The 17,013-nt window shown below is 40.9% G+C and overlaps 1 protein-coding gene across 8 annotated transcripts in view; it reads left to right on the top strand.

The window, feature by feature from the left end:
- Nucleotides 1-1,254: 1,254 nt before the first annotated feature.
- The window catches only part of EXTL3 (exostosin like glycosyltransferase 3), a 122,981-nt gene continuing 107,222 nt past the window's right edge, over nt 1,255-17,013 (top strand). For 2 of the 8 annotated variants that reach the window (XR_004538781.1, XM_033937667.1), the window contains exon 1: nt 1,344-1,554. The gene's annotated coding sequence lies outside the window, so the exon portion shown is untranslated. The other 6 variants (XM_033937665.1, XM_033937664.1, XM_033937666.1 and 3 more) reach the window with 6 other exon arrangements.

The raw sequence follows: 17,013 nt of genomic DNA, 5'->3' as shown, positions 1-17,013 counted from the left end.
CTTAAGAGAATTATAGGCCAATCCCTTGGCCACTCCATCCTGAAGAAAGAAAAGAATGGAAGAGAGAGAAGCCTGGAAAGGCGACAGACCCTGAGCCCCACACCAAGAATCGAAAACCCTCCAGACTCTTGCATACGAGGCAGAAGTAGATCTCTTTTTGGCTTGAAGAAGAGTGAAAATAACCTGCTCTGAATATCCCCTATGTCTCAATCGCGATCTTTCAAGAGCCAAGCCATAAGACCAAAGTGGGACGGATTTTCCATGCAGATCGGACCCTGGTATTTCTTTAACACTAACTCTTATCCTTATTCAGTGGTTTCATTCATTTAATTGCTACGTTCATTATACATGGATAAAGTGGTGTGATTGCCAGTTAGTCTATTTTAAAGCATGGCAACAGATGTTAATAAATAAAAACAAACAAAAACATAAAGTGATTGACATCTACAAAATCCTGAGTCATATAGAAGGTACAAGTGGATCGATTTTTTACTTGTCAAAAATTACAAAGTCTAGGGGACACTCAATGAAGTTACAGGGAAATACTTTTAAAACCAATAGGAGGAAATGTTTTTTCACTCAAAGAAGAGTTAAGCTCTGGAAGGTGTTGCTAGAGGTTGTGGCAAGAGCAGTTAATGTAGCTGGTTTTTAAGAAAGGTTTGGACATTTCCTGAAAGAAACATCCATAGTCTGTTATTGAGACAGACATGAGGGAAGCCACTGCTTGCCCTGGATCGGGCAGCACCGAATATTGGTACTTTTTGGAGTTTTGGTAGGTACTAATGACTTGGATTGGCCACCATGAGGATGGGCTACTGGGTTAGATGGAACACTGACTTAGTAAGGCTATTCTTATGTGATTTTTTTAATTGAACTAACTTAATCCATAAAAACGATAATGCATATACAGTAAGTTTAAGGTTCAGGTTATTTAGTTTGTCTTAATTTATATTCAGAGCAGCTTAATTTCATGTTGTACCTATAAAATATGCTGGGCCATTAGTCTGCCCATACCATGATTAAACAGAACTTTGTAAAAAATCCTCCGAGTCCTCACTTGTTCTTTGCCCGGGCCGACGCAGCAAAACTCGCACTGACACGTGCAAGGACCAGCGACCTCAGACAGATGCCATCCATCCATCGGCGCCTACATGTGGCAACCTCCAACTGCAACGATCCGGCTGCACGTGGAGGGTGCCACACGCATGCGCCTGTCGCTCAGGTGACCTCTGATGCTGCTGGTCTCCGCCGTATGTGGTCCTTACTGCATCAGTCCGGGCAGAGAGTGAGTGCGGCTGCGCTGAATAATAGACTCGGGAAGAACCCTGGGTAAGCAGGTGGGTCACCGAGAAGCTCCTATTCTCTCACGGGAACCCCGCGGTGATTCCCGCAAACCCCCCGTTCTCTGCGTCCCGCCCTCCTCTGACGCTGCTTCCTGTTTCCGGCAAGGCGGGACGCCTCAGAGAGAGAGAGAAAAAGAGAGAGAGAAGTTATGTCATTCAGAACGGAGCTCTAGAGAAGGAAAGCTGCGGGATTGTTGGTGGGTAACCTGAGGTATGATCTGGATGGAAGAAGTGCCCAGTCGTGGACAGGGAGAGAGCCATGCTAGACGAGGGAGAGATGGCCAGACCACGGAGCGGGGAGAGCGGTCCCCGAATGCGTGTGAGCAGCAGTGTGAGGGCTGTCAGGGCAGCCGAATGCGTGTGATTTGATATCTTTGAATACGTCTATCCAAGTGTGTGTGGGAGGGGGGGGGTTGCACTCTCTTGCCCAGAGGGAAGCAAGAGGGTTATTGGTATACTTTAACTAGGTTGGGTTCAGCCTTGGTATGCTGTGGCTCTTTCCTTCGCACTGCCTGATCTGGGGGATGGAGCAGGAAGAGAGGGGTGCAAGGATGTGCATCCTTAAATAGCGTATGTCCTTTAAAGTAGGAACGCCACCTAATGTGTTCCTTTTTTATTATTGGATGTCACTTTTAGGGGTTCTGTCTCTTTGTAAGTTTATATCATTTCTTTTTTTTTCTCTAATTCTTTGTTCATTTTTTAAGCAACCATCACAAAGTGCAACAGAATAACAGCAATTGGTACAATAGACAGCACATATAACTATCAAATAATAAGATAAGTACATATAACACCCCCCTTCCTCCCACCCACCCTGGATGTGTATGAAACTCATTGGGAAATCAAAGGGTAATACTAATAATTAGTTCTTACAAAATTTTGCTAATGGACCCCAAATCTCTGAATTTATATCTTTTCTAATTAAAGTAATCTTTTTTTTAACATAAGACAAGAAGGGCAAATACATTCAGGCTTTTTATTGCTAAGAAAATAATAAACCACCATGTGATATATTTTCTTTTACTTGTCATTAACTTTTTCCTTCATTAGAGTCATATTTATGTATATTTTTATACCAAGAATTCTCAGACCAGATTCTGTCTTTTATATTGGCTGTTATTAAGGTCTCCTTTTACTAAGGTGTGCTAGCGTTTTTAGCGCACACAGGATATTACCGCGTGCTACACGGCTAGAACTAACACCAGCTCAATGCTGGCGTTAAGGTGTAGCACACATGGCAATTCAGCGCATGCTATTCCGCGCATTAATACCTTAATGCAGCTTAGTAAAAGGAGCCCTAAGTGTTTGTGTCTTTGTACTTAATGCTTTGTATTTTTATTGACTTTAAAAACCAGATGCAACACAATCAAACTAAACACACAAAAATCACAGTAACAGTCCAGAATTTCTTACACTTAACTTTTTAAAAATATTGATGAACTTCAGCTAAGTAACAGTAAGTCTACAGAGGCATTCAAATATAAGCATAATTCTTATTTGATATTCATGGTGCAGTATTTTATATCCAATAAACAAGTACTACTGGAAGTATAGCATAAATACACTGCATACAAAATTACTTCCTGATGGTTTTGCAACAGATTTAGCCGTGCCTCAGAGCCCGTATCATCCAGCACAATAGTATTGATAATTTGTGGCAAGTCAACGGTCTAGGTCTCAATCATTGGCATTAGGCTATGTAAGTTATTAATTATTTTTGATATTTTCTAACTTTTTTTAGATTTTTTATCTTTTTATCTAAATATTCATATAGACATTAAGAGATAGTGCAAAACTTCAAAAGCACTTATCTATTCATATAGACATTAAGAGATAGTGCAAAACTTCAAAAGCACTTATCTTTTTTGTGGAGCACTTTGAATCCCAACGGGGCCACCGTTTCACCCACCGTGGCTTCGTCAGGGGATCAAATGACAGTGCCTAAAACATAATAAATTAGTTAGCTTTAAAATGTTATAACATCCTATCAAATGCAAAAATTTGTAAAGCAAACTCAATTGAGCAACTTACGAAACACTTTTAACTTGGCTCCTCACATTTGTACTGCTTACTGCAAATGGCGGCGACCCGTGGGAACGCCGAGAATTTAAACTTATTTTAATGACCTATCGGAACTCACGTGATTTGCGTGAACCACGCACAGAACGTGCTGAATATACACCTTTGAAGGGAACCAGGTGATACAAAGTTAAACAAAAAAAAAATTTTTTTGTTTAACTTTGTATCACCTGGTTCCCTTCAAAGGTGTATATTCAGCACGTTCTGTGCGTGGTTCACGCAAATCACGTGAGTTCCGATAGGTCATTAAAATAAGTTTAAATTCTCGGTGTTCCCACGGGTCGCCGCCATTTGCAGTAAGCAGTACAAATGTGAGGAGCCAAGTTAAAAGTGTTTCGTAAGTTGCTCAATTGAGTTTGCTTTACAAATTTTTGCATTTGATAGGATGTTATAACATTTTAAAGCTAACTAATTTATTATGTTTTAGGCACTGTCATTTGATCCCCTGACGAAGCCACGGTGGGTGAAACGGTGGCCCCGTTGGGATTCACAGTGCTCCACAAAAAAGATAAGTGCTTTTGAAGTTTTGCACTATCTCTTAATGTCTATATGAATAGATAAGTGCTTTTGAAGTTTTGCACTATCTCTTAATGTCTATATGAATATTTAGATAAAAAGATAAAAAATCTAAAAAAAGTTAGAAAATATCAAAAATAATTAATAACTTACATAGCCTGATGCCAATGATTGAGACCTAGACCGTTGACTTGCCACAAATTATCAATACTATTGTGCTGGATGATATGGGCTCTGAGGCACGGCTAAATCTGTTGCAAAACCATCAGGAAGTAATTTTGTATCCAGCGCAGTATTTTATATCAAATGTTCATCTGCCATAAAAATTAGTTATTAAAGAAATACTTAACCAGGGAGAAGATATACTATAGACCAGACATGCAGTCCTGATAAAACATGATGTCATAAGAGGATCTATCTAGTCTCCTTCCAGCATACCCCTCTAAGCTCCTATGTAAAGAAATGGACCTGCAAGACACAGTCATATCTGTTCTGTTTTGTCCTGAGAAGTATATTATCAATACTTGTTTTTATGGAAGATGAAAATAGTAAATTATGCACATATGCAAACATACAAATAACCAAGGGGTCCTTTTATCAAGCTGCGCTAGCGGGTTTAGCGCATCGAACATTTAATTATGCGCTAACCCCCGTGGCCGGCTAAAAAACTAACGCCTGCTCAATGCAGGCGTTAGTGGCTAGCACGGCAGGCGGTTTAACGCGCGGTATTACATGCGTTAAACCCCTGCCGCAGCTTGATAAAAGTACCCCAAATGACTTTTGACATTTATTGTATTTTTATCTGATGTTTCTTGTCTACATTTTTCAACAGTTAAGTAATATTTGTGTTTCTATTGTCTATTGGACAAGCCGCTGAAGTATGTATTGGTGGGGGTTTTTGGTTTTTTGTTTATTTGTTTTTAAATATCTGGATTCATTTTAGGTGCTCGTAGGGTGGGTATTGGTACAACTTTTAGCACATTCTTTTACTTAAGTATGTTTTCTTTTTTAGCTAGATTTCTATTTATCCAGCACAGGCAATAAGTTTAGAACTCCTCTCTTAACGCTGCTGAATTTGAGTGAGTTTTTCATAAATACATTCACATTCAAGGCTGCAGAAAAAAAATACAGGGTTTTTTTTTTTTTTTTTTTTTTAAACTAATATGGATTTTGGTAGTCATAAATTGATTGTAATCAAGTTCTACTATTTTTTCCCCTTGAGTCTTGACTTTAAACTCAAACAATTTTGATAGTGCAATTTTGGTGTTGCTTAAGATTGCTTTTCACAATTTACTATTTGGTTCAGTTCCAATCTGTGAGCTTCCTATTTCACAGGCTATCTATCTCTAGAAGTATTTGTATCCCTATTTCTTAAACAGACATGAATGGATGCTAGTCCTCTGAGCACACACTTTTTTGCCTATCTAATTGATTTTTTTAAATAGTTGATTTACTTGAATAGGTTAGATGATTAAATTTCTTCAAATTCTACTTTATTTTTCTAAGTCTCTTGATGTGGGTATTGATAAGTTTTGTCTTTAGAAATTAGTTTTATCAGCCCCCCCCCCCTAATTTTTAATTATAAATTTGAGCAGTCATAAAAAATGATTATTTGTGGTTTATTAACATACTGATGTTGAACTGAGAGTCTGTAAAGATTGATTAAATTGGAAGTTTGTTCTTTTGTTATATTTTCAATATGACTTTATTTGTCCACTGGCATGGCAATAAGTACGAGGGTAAATCCAAAAACTAAAGGGAAAATACATTTAACGGCTCTAGTAGAAGTAACTGAGTAATTGAACATATCACTTTTCCACATAGTCCCCATGCAAGACAATGCATTTGTTGCATCATTCAACTAGCTTCTACATTCCTGCAGAGAAGTTTTTCGGCTGCACCTGAAGCCAGGTGAGCACCGCTTCCTTTACTTCATCATGCTTTGCTTTTGTTCTCTGGGTCGCGTTTTGTTGCCAGCAATAATTCTCTTCAGAATACTCGGATCTTCTTCATACTGTCTCAGGAACTGGGTCATAACCTCTACACACTGTTGCTTGTGCAGGTCTGTAAGCTGTTTGGGAACCCATCGTGTGCAGACTTTCCTGTATCCCAAATCATCATGCAATATGACAAATCCAGATCCATAGGTGATATCCAATTTGCAGCCAATTGAGACACTGTTATCCATCGGTCTTCTCTAATCAAGGCATCTGTCCTGTCAATGTGATGTCAATGGGCGACCTGAACGACCTTTGCCGGTTACACCTGTTCTTCCTGCTTTAAACCTTTTTACCCACTTATAAACATTTTGTTGATTCATGGTGCTATATTCATATTGAGTCAATATCTGATGGTGAATTTCCATAAGTTTCACTCCTTCTGCCCAAAGAAAGTGCACTACTGCACGTTGTTCTTCGATGGTGCAATCTTGCAATACAGCGTCCATGTTTCTGACCTCGTGGCTGCCACATGATTTAAGGGCTGAGTGTTGCACTGTGCATGGACAAACTATCTAATAGGAAATGTACAAGTACATATGTTGCAATTCGTTAGCTCTGATCTGGTTATCTCATAATTTAACAATTGACTTTAATTTTTGATTTGCCCTCAACTTTGTCTTTACACTTCTTCCGTATTTGTGGGGGGATGCGGGCGGACCAAAGGCACGAATACAGAAAAACCGCGAATAACTCAGATGAGATTTTTTTCAATTTTGCTATCCATTTTAAAAGGAGGCAAGTAACAAGGATTTTAACGGCTGCTGAATATAAATATTTGTCTCGCCAACACTTTTGTGTTCCAGTCATATATATTTTTTACTTGTTTATTTATAAGGATGTACTACACCTTCCAGGATGTCTGACCATCTCTGTTCGTGGGTCTGTGTTGGAGTGAGTATATAAATATATAGATATCTTTTTGAGACCCATGATGAAAGATATTCATTCCTATATACAGGATGTGACACTTTTTTTGAATTTACTGACATTTTAAATCTCAGGGATTTTATACTAGATTGGCCACTTTGGACATTCAGTCCTTACACCTATATTCCCCAACATGAGGCTTTAGCTGTAGTGAGGGAGATGTTGGAGGCCAGAGAACGACCACACCTTGCCCTTACAGAATTTCTAATAGAACTTTACAACTCTGGCTATGAAGAAGAATTATTTTATTTTTGCGAAAAAAAATTTCAACAGGTTTCTGGAATAGCTATGGGGGCATCTTTTGTGCTCTCTATTACAAATCTGTTCATAGCTCAGTTTGAACATCGATGGATATACAGTATCTCAATTCAAGCACATTGATTTTTGATGCCTTTTAATTGATGACCTCTTTTTGCTGTGGAATGATACAATGGATAGTAAAGACATTTGTGGATTATTTGAATACATGCCACCGTACAATAAAATTTGAATTAAAAATTCATGCTACTATAAATTTTCTGGATGTTACAGTTCTAAGAAGATCAACAATTCTATACCACAGTTTATACTACATCTACAAATAGAAATGCTTTGCTTAATTATTCTAATATGCACCCAGCTCAATCTAAGAACAGTCTGCCTGTATCTTAGTTTTTACGATATCGTGGGATCTGTGATTCTACCACAGATTTTTCTGTACAAGTGAAGAAACTGAAAACCAGATTCATAGAAAGGGGATATCCTCCTGCGGTTGTGTCTAAAGCAAAAAAGAGAGCTTTATGTAATCCTCATGAACAATTATTGGGATATAGAGTTAAAGGTCTGGATCAATCTATGACCCCTTGTATCGGGTAAGAAGATTAAACAATATGGGAAGATGTTACAAGTGGAGCAGTGTTTCCAGGACACTGACTGTGTGATTGCTTATAGCAGAAGTGGCAACCTGAGGGACTATTTCTGTAAATCAGCTGTTTGGTCTGTGAGGGAATAAGGGCAAGTTGGACATTTTTTGCTGTGGTAGATGTGCAATCTGTGGTGATATGCAAGAAGGAACTGAAGTATGTATTCCTTGTAGATGAACTGTGCATTTAAGATTCTTCACTACGTGTAATTCCTCAAATGTAGTTTGCTATATGGGTCACACTTTGAGACTACTGAAAATCTGGCTTTTTGAACATCGCTATAACACTGAGCACAGAAGAGAAGTGGATCCTCTTACAAGATACTATACAAATAAAAATTATTCTTAACATTTTTTTTATTGTACTGTGTTGGGCTGTTGTGTTCCATCTCAGCATGTTTAAGAGGAGATTACATCAGAACAGAAATGAATTTTTTTCTTTGAATACAATATGACCACAGAGTTTAAATCAAAAAGTGGAATGGTTTATATTTTTCTATGTTATGATGCATTTTGGAATTGCCTTAAGACATGGTGCATTTTGGGAACTTTTGACTGTGATGGTGTTCGGGAAATAGGACCCCCAGTGTTCTTTTTAGGGCTTGCTATGTTGAGAGCCAACAATGCATGGATCTGAAGGACTTCCCCTGACACTGCCAGGTGGTCTGGTGAAATAAGGATCCTTGTTGGGATTATGAATTCTTTTGCTGGAGCAGTGTAACTTCTGGAGCTACTGGAATGTTTGAAGATTTAAAGACTTGAAGCTTTTGTGAACAGTTGGGGACTATGAACTGAGTGCTCCAGCTAAAGATATGTGTTTTTCTAACTTTCCTGTGCACAGACAGTGGTTTGGACTTTTTTGAGATATGGAGCACATTTTCTGTGGATTTTTTTTTTTTTTTAATGTCGGTGATGAGATTGCAGCTAGATGTTTCTATATTTATGCTGCTACTTAAAGTTTGAGGCTTTTTTCCTCCACATTTTTGACTGCTAGATACTCTGTAGGTTCCTTCCACTGCCTGGCTTGGTAACAATTGACATATAGCTAGCTGTGACATTAGTTTTTGTTACTCCTTTATGTTGGATTTAGTTTTGTGTATATCATGACAGTAATGAATCTCACTCCTAAACTAAGGCATATAGAGTATGATCTCGATCACTCAAATTTACTGCTAATGTTAATTCAATGCTTCTCTTTGGAGTTTGTAAGATGTAACATGTATAGGCAATCTATTCAAGTGTGTTTGCAAAATCTTTTTAATTGAGCTCATGGCATGCAAAATGATAGGAAATATTTGTGTATCTTTCTGCTGCATTTTCTTGGTTTGACTGCATTTCTTATTACTTGAATATCTTCTTCTCTCCACATGATTCACAGAGTAATAGTTTGAGACTGACACCTCTAGAATCAAGTCTGGTCCGGTTTCCAGTGGCGTATCTAGCATATGTGACACCCGGGGCCCATCATTTTTTGGCACCCCCCCATCTGTACGAAAAACATGATTTTTAGTAACAATCCACACGTCACACATGAGTACCTAGGAAAAGGCAGCATCTTACATATGCAGTACAACATCAATACACCCATTGTAAAACTAAACAAGCCAAACTAGTACAGATCAAACCTACACCGTCAAGCCTAACAGAAAACCATGTCTTTCAAACACACAGAAAACACCTTCGCCTAGTAAGGAATATGTCATCACAAACCAACCCCCCCTTTACAAAACTGTAGTGTGGATTTTAGCCACGGTGGTAACAGCTCTGACTCTCATAGAATTCTGAGCATCAGAGCTGCTATCGCCACAGCTGGCGCTAAAAAACGCTCCACAGTTTTGTAAAAGGGGGGATAAAATAGAAATACACAGACAAAGGTTAAATTGAACCAGCAAGAAGCTGGACTCTGCATACAATGCAACACCACAGAAACAGTGACACATGTCTCCTAAAGCAATAAATAAATAGAAATTTTTTTTCTACCTTTGTCTTCTCTGGTTTCTGCTTTCCTCATCTTCTTGTTACTCTCTTCCTTCCATCCACTGTCTGCCGTCTCTCTGCCCCTATATAGCATCTTCTCTCCTTCAATGCCCCTTCCAGAAACTGTATACCTCCCCCTTTCATCTCTCCTTTCACCCCCATTGGTCTGGCATCTCTCTCCTCTCCTTCCCTTTCCCACACCTCTCTTCTGCAATCCCTTTCTTCCCTCATTTTCCTTTTCAATTTATTTTCTGCATCCATCTAGATTACGTTCTTACTACCCTCTCATCAATTTCCTTTTTTACTGTCTACCTACAGCTCACCACCTCACCCCTCCAGTATTTCCCTAACTCAATCCTTTTCCCCCATCATGTGCCCTCCTTTTATTCATCCCCTCCTTCCATCATCTGCCCTCTTCTCTCACCCCACTTCCATCATCTGCCCCTTCTCTCTCTTCCCCCCCCCACTTCCATCATCTGCCCTCTTCTTTCTCCTTCTCTCCACTTCCATCATCTGCCCCTTCTCTTCCCCCTCCTTCCATCATCTGCCCTCTTCTCTCTCCCCAGTTCCATCATCTGCCTCTTCTCCCCACTTCCATCATCTGCCCCTTCTCTCTCTTCCCCCCACTTCCATCAGCATCTGCCCCCTTTCGCTCCCTACAACCCAATTCCATGCAGTATCGTTCCCCCTTATGTCTCTTTCCCTGCAATTCCTTCAGCATCTGCCCCTTTCTCTCCCTCCACCACACATCCATACCACCCTGACCCCCTTTGTCACCATTCAGCATGATTCCATATCACTCTGACCCCCCTTTGTCACCCTTCAGCGTGATTCCATAGCATCCTGACCCCTTTTGTCACCCTTTACCATGTTTCCATAGCACCCTGACCCCCCCCTTTGTCACCCTTTACCATGTTTCCATAGCACCCTGACCCCCCTTTCTTTCTCCATCCCAAAGATCCCGCGATGACTGCTTCTGCTCCGATGGAAGAGGTAAGTGACGTCTGAGGGGGCTGGGCCGGCAGACGCAGTTAGTTACGGCAAGATCCCGTGATGACTGCGGCTGGGGGTCCCCCCCCCCCGACGTCACTTACCTCTTCCCAGTCATCGCGGGACCTTCTTCACTTCAGCGCGGCTGCCGACTCTGCTCTAAGTAGGGCAGCCGCGCTGAAGTGCGGTTTGAAGCAGCGCGGGAGGTTCCGGATCCGGCCGGCTGTGCACCCCCTTGGAGCGTGCACCCGGGGCAGACCGCCCCCCACCTTGGTACGCAACTGTCGGTTTCTCTTTTATCATTATCGCTGGGTTTTTACTAAGCGGCGTAAGAGCATTTTACCGTGGGTTGGTGTAATAGCTTGAGACTGACACCTAGAATCAAGTCTAGTCCGGTTTCTCTTATCATTATCGCTGGGTTTTATTTAGCAGCATAAGAGCATTTTATTGTGGTCTGACGCTCATAGGAATTCAGTGAGCGTCGGAGCCTGCGGTAAAATGCTCTTACACTGCTTCATAAAAGGAGTGTTTGGCTTCCTTGAATCTAGCTTTCATTAGTTGGAAACTTCAATATCCCGATCCCAAGTTGATTTAGTATTTGATATACCGCACTGGCAAATGCATCTGTGTGGTTTACATTTAATATAAAGGTTAAAATAGAATGAAATTTTGAAAGTGCAATAAAAAAAAAAGTGAAACTACATTGAATCTACATTTTAGATGGATAAAACAAATAAAATGATAAAATTTAAATGTAATGTAACTTTAACTTTAAATTTCAAATGTGTGCTTCTAATTCCAGACTGGTGCTCACTGTGTCTTGCCTGAAATTTGAATATAAGCCGATTTGAATAAAAACTGTGAGTTAAATGCATCTGAAAATAAAAGTGACTTGAAATGTTCCAAATTGGTTTCAGACCTAATGTAATTAGGGAGGACATATCCCAGGTTACCGTTTCATTCTCCAAAACTCATTGCTCAAGATCCCAGTGCTTTTCCTGTACAGTGAATGAGATGTGCTATTTTGTTGTACCTTTCCATATAGAAGTTTTCTGCCATCATCACTTAGCAACCAGATACAAGATGAATAACTATTTCAAGCTCTCTCTCTCCTTTTTTTTTTTTTTTTTTTTACAGAACCTGCAGATGCTGTCTGCTACTGTCCTGGTCTATTAATATCTTAGTGCTTTATGCTGGATTGGTAGTCTTTCCTCGACTCTTAGATATTTACATACATGATCCCGTTTAAGGTCCTTGATTAGTACAATCATCAGTCAGATGTTTTGATCAATTATTCTCCTTATGAAGGTTGCCTTGGCAAATTTGTCCAGGCTGAAGTCATCCTGATGTCAGCTTTATACTAAGCAGAATTGTTCTGTCAAATGTTGATCATTAAGACTACAGAGATTACAGCAGGTGTGATGTTACCTCTAGGTCTTTGACAATTCTGGAATTAAGGCTAAATCCTTAACCCAAAGAGTTAAGAAGTGAACTCAAAGGATTAAGTGTTACATGAAACAAGAGTAGTGACAAGGAGTCTCCCTGAAATATTCCTGGTTGTATCCTTATATTAGGAACAACATACTGTCCATTTTCATAGATGGAGTGTGGTTAGCCACGTTTTTCATAGTGAAGTTAACTTATCTGGTCAATTTGGAATTTTATTTTATACATTTGAAGGCTATTTATTATCTACTATCAAAGGCTTTCTGAGATTTTTACTTTTCTTTGCACTAACCATTGTGGCTTTATTTAGCAAAAACTGATCTTTCAATCTATATGCCTTCTTCGTCCTTCTGCTCTATTGCCTTGATAATCTTAGACTTTGCAGTGAACAACTTATAGATTGTAGGTAAAGTGATTAGTGTTTAATTTTTATGAAGGTTACTTGTATCTTCCTTTTTCATCCATACCAAACTAGTCTAGAATGACTAGTGGATGGAGACAGAGAAAAAAATAGTCCCAACAGCTTCTCCTTTTAAGGGTATCATGCAGCCTGGAATGTTCAACATTTTCTTCTGTCTCTAAGTACATGGATGGGATGGATCATGCAGCTCTTTAGTACTTGTCTAGTAACTCCTGAGCTGGTTAATTCTGGGTGTTAGTTGAGCATGGGGTTATGCTGGTCATCTTTGTTCAGGTTATAGTCTGAACATTCTCATCAGGCTTGGATGACGCCTAATGGATCTAGGTTTCTCATTCTTATCTCCTACTTTGGGTGACATCTAGTGGTGCTGGATTCTCTCCCTCCCACACACACACACACTCTGTATGAAGTGCTTTTTGGAGTATGAATTGAGGCAACATTTTTAAAGGATCGTCTGTGCATGGCAAGTCTTCTGAACAGCAAGCATGTTTTCCAGTGCAATAGGTGAGACATTCTAGACAGTAGGGTTATTTCCCTTTAGCAGCATGGCTGCAGAAGGAATCTACTCTGCATTTTTCACTTACTCTGCCTCTGGACTACTTCACTGAACAGTTTAGTGCCCTCTACAATTTTTTCCTTCTGTATGTATTGTCGCACACCCGGTACAGGCGGTCAGAATGGCTACCGGGACATGCGCAAGACATACAATCCAGACGTGCCTTTCCCAAGTGAAAAGCCCTGCTGGTGTTCCAATATCAGCTAATATAAAAAGAAAACAAGTTAGCTGTGATTTCAACAAAAATAGAAGTGCTTTATTTCACAATAGCGCTGAAAACAATACTGTAGCCACTGTTCAAAATTCAAAATAACAAGTTCAAAACAAAACACAGCTCAGAAGAAATGGCGCCTAAGTCAGCCAAGGTCTGAGCAACCTTCTCTTCAGGGTATATCCCTAATAGTCTTAACTGGTTTTTAGTCACAGATAAGGAAAACCATAATTGGTAATTGTAAGTCAATTTGCTTCTTCCAGCCCACTGTGTTAGCCTGGAATTGGACAGGCTTTCCCCTGCCAGTTCAGGTAAGCTGGCAGGGGTGGGGAGTTGCTGAATCCACCTTGAAAAAACTTGCCAGAAAATGGCCCCACAATCCCATCCCAGGATCTTTTGTGGATTCAATCCCCTCAACTCCTATTAACCTCAAACAGTAGCAAAACTTTCCTTATCTCAAGAAAAGGAAACAAATCCAAAAACATAGTTCACAGTCCTTCAACAATATAGGAGAGTTCTTCTAGAGTGAGCTTTGGAAATGCTTACCCACACACACACAGCCAGCACAAGTCCCAAAACACAATGCAGAAAAAAACACAAGGAGAAACTTAGCTTTCTTCCATGGGAATTTCCTCAGGCTCCCAGGTAAGGTCCATAGGTTCCTCAATCTGTAGACCATCAAGCAGACTTGGCAGAGACGGCTCATCTAGGTCTCTCATCTCAACTTCATTTTCAGCCTGGAACCTGGAAGCACCTGGCCATGAGTCTCCTTCCAGAGCTGGATCCAGACTGACTTTACTTAGCTTGCTCTGCTCTATTTGTCCAGCCTTCAGAGAGCCACACCCTACTCTGTATGGGGGTTGGGCAGCCTGGTTCTGAGCTTTCTGCTGTTTTCCTATTAGCCTAAGCAGATGGGGGCTGGGCTGGATAGGAGCTTGTCTCCTATGGGAAGTTTTAACAGGAGCAGCTCTAGGTTTAGAGAACCTTATGCTCTCCTCTGGTTTCCCCTCCTCTCAGGACTTCTGCTCTTGGGCGCCCTTACCAATGACTGAGCTTTGGGAACTGTTTGTAGGAGGGCTACTGTACTGGTCCGCTCTCCTAACAGTCAGGGGTTTATGTCCCTTCTCTGGCACAAACCTAACTCTGGTGCCGGGTTTGTGACAGTATGGTAGCAATTGTGTGTGTGTTCTGCTCTCACCATTTCTTATTTTTAATTTGATGTAATTCTGTTCCCTTTTCTACGTTATGAGTTTTGACTCTGACCATCTGTTTGTGCTGACTCTTTCAGCCACGATTTCCAGATGAATCCGTACAGCCATTTCATCAGCCTACATTCTTTCTGGGTAACAGTCCCCTGTTTCCATCGAGGTACATTCTACTAGGAGTGTGACTTCTTCATGGGTCAATACTAGATCTGTCTCCCTTGAGGAGATCTGCAGGGCTGAGTGGTCTTCACTACACACATTTGCCAAGTTTTACAGAGTAGATGTGGCAGCAAGACTGGGCTCTGTCTTTGAGTCCTTGGTCTTCAGGGTTGGCTCAGCAAGCCCGCCCTAACTATTTAGGGACTGCTTTTATATGTCCCATATGTCTAGAATGTCTCATCTATTGGAAAAAGAGATTATGGCCCAGATGCACTAAAGATAGCGACTCAATCCCTGTTGGCCGATTCTCTGGCTGATTTTTAAACAGCGACTGATTCACTATCTTTTTTGCATGCAAATAATTTGCACGGAGGTGCAAATCATTTCCATGCAAACTCCCTGACTCAATCGCTCAGTGAGCGATTGAGTCGGGGCGGGGCCCTGACAGTAGTGACAGGAGAAGCAGCCTCCTGTCACTGCTGTCAGGGCTCCTGCTGGCTTTCTTTTTAATGGGCCAGATATTTTTGCATGTATTACACATGCAAAATATCTGGTCAATAAAAGAAAAAAAAAAAAGCCCTCCCCTCCGACAAAGCACTCCCTCCCTACCCCACTCCCCGAACCCCCCAAAAATGGCAGAAGTGATGCCCACTCCCTCCTACCACCAGACGCGGATGCCCCATCCCCATACCTTTAAAAGTTGGGAGCTCCGTAGGCCTCCAGCGACACGACTGGGCCTTAGGCCCCACCCTGGTACATCATTGCCATTAAAAAAAAGAAAAAAAATCAGGCAGACCTGTCTATAACACAGTTACCACAAAACAAATTGGAACAAAAACTTGCTCAACTCTGATCCAGATATCATATGTACACTGAGACAAGTGTGGCAAAATCAGATATACTGATATCATTCAAACAGGGATCTGTGAATTTCAAACACCCAGACACCCCAATTGACAGATGCTTTATGGGGTATGAATATCATCACAAATTCACAGAGAACCCATATCGGGCTCATTAATTAATAAATGCTGGCCAAATCCCAATAGTACAGCAGAGGCAGAGTGAAAAATCAAGAGTTGATTCCTTCTGCAGAGCATGCAAGTATAGGGAAATAATAACCCATCTATCTAGGATGTCTCACCTATCTACTGGAAAAGAGCTTACCAGGGTAAGTACATAATCTCTTTTCTTGTAAATAGAAATGGTAGTCTTGACGCCCGCCCTGTCTGATATGTTCTAGCCTGCTTTCTGCTTCAGACATGTCTGCTTAGTCAGATGTTCTGTTGCCTATCCGGTAGGTTCAGACATGAAGAAGAATTCACTCATAAGAGGTACAGAACTATTGGTGCAGATGGCAAACAAGTAGGTGGTTCCTTTTTTATTACCCTCTTGTTTGTTTCGTTTAGTTGTGGTTAATTAGCATTGTTTAATGTTTGCATTTTGAGCAGAACAGACTTGTATAGTTTTGGGGGCTTTCCCCGCATTCCTCTCTCATGTTTGCAAACTTTAGGTCTTGCTGGAAGCTTTGGTACCGACGGAGGGGATGGAGCATGAAAACAAATAGTGGGTCCTCACAACTAATGGGGGTATAACCCGATGGTCAAGACTACCATTCCTGTTTACAAGAAAGAAGATTAGGTAAGGACCTAATATTTCCTTTTTTATTTATTATGTGAAAGTATTAATCTGTTCAGTGCAAAAATTTGAAGGCTAGAGACCATTCAGAGCTGTATACTCGTATACTCGAATATAAGATGAGATTTTGGGGTCAAATAAATGGCCCAGAAATAGGGGTCTCATCTTATATTTGGGTCAGGTCCCACCCGCCCCCCTCCCGGAATTGTTGCAAGCCTCTGCCAGGCCTGCCATATGACCTGGTGGGCCGAGATAGGAGGGATCCATTTCGTCTCCGGTCCCAGCCGACTCTGACAATTTTTTTTTTACCTCCCTCGCGCCTTTTCCCGCATACCTTTTTGAATCCCTGGTGGTGCAGCGGTGTACCGGACAGGAGCGAGCTTTCTGCACTCCTGCCCCACCCTGAATGGCTGCCTCGAGTTTTCTCGGCCCAGCAGTGTACTAGGCAGGAGTGAGCTTTTTGTGCTCCTGTCTGGCCCTGAACTGCTCTCTGAATGGCTGCCACCAGTTCTCTCAGGACTCATGAAAACTGGTGACAGCCATTCAGTGTCAAAAACTCAGAAATGGTGAACTAACCAATAGTAATATTACCACTGAACACATTCATAAGGTTATGTGGAAGGTATGAAAAGCTGCAACAAGAG

The sequence above is a fragment of the Geotrypetes seraphini genome, chromosome 3, assembly GCF_902459505.1.
Source record: "Geotrypetes seraphini chromosome 3, aGeoSer1.1, whole genome shotgun sequence".
Taxonomy (NCBI): Eukaryota; Metazoa; Chordata; class Amphibia; order Gymnophiona; family Dermophiidae; genus Geotrypetes; species Geotrypetes seraphini.
The sequence above is the reverse complement of the archived record's forward strand: the minus strand, read 5'-3'. Positions and strand labels throughout refer to the sequence as shown.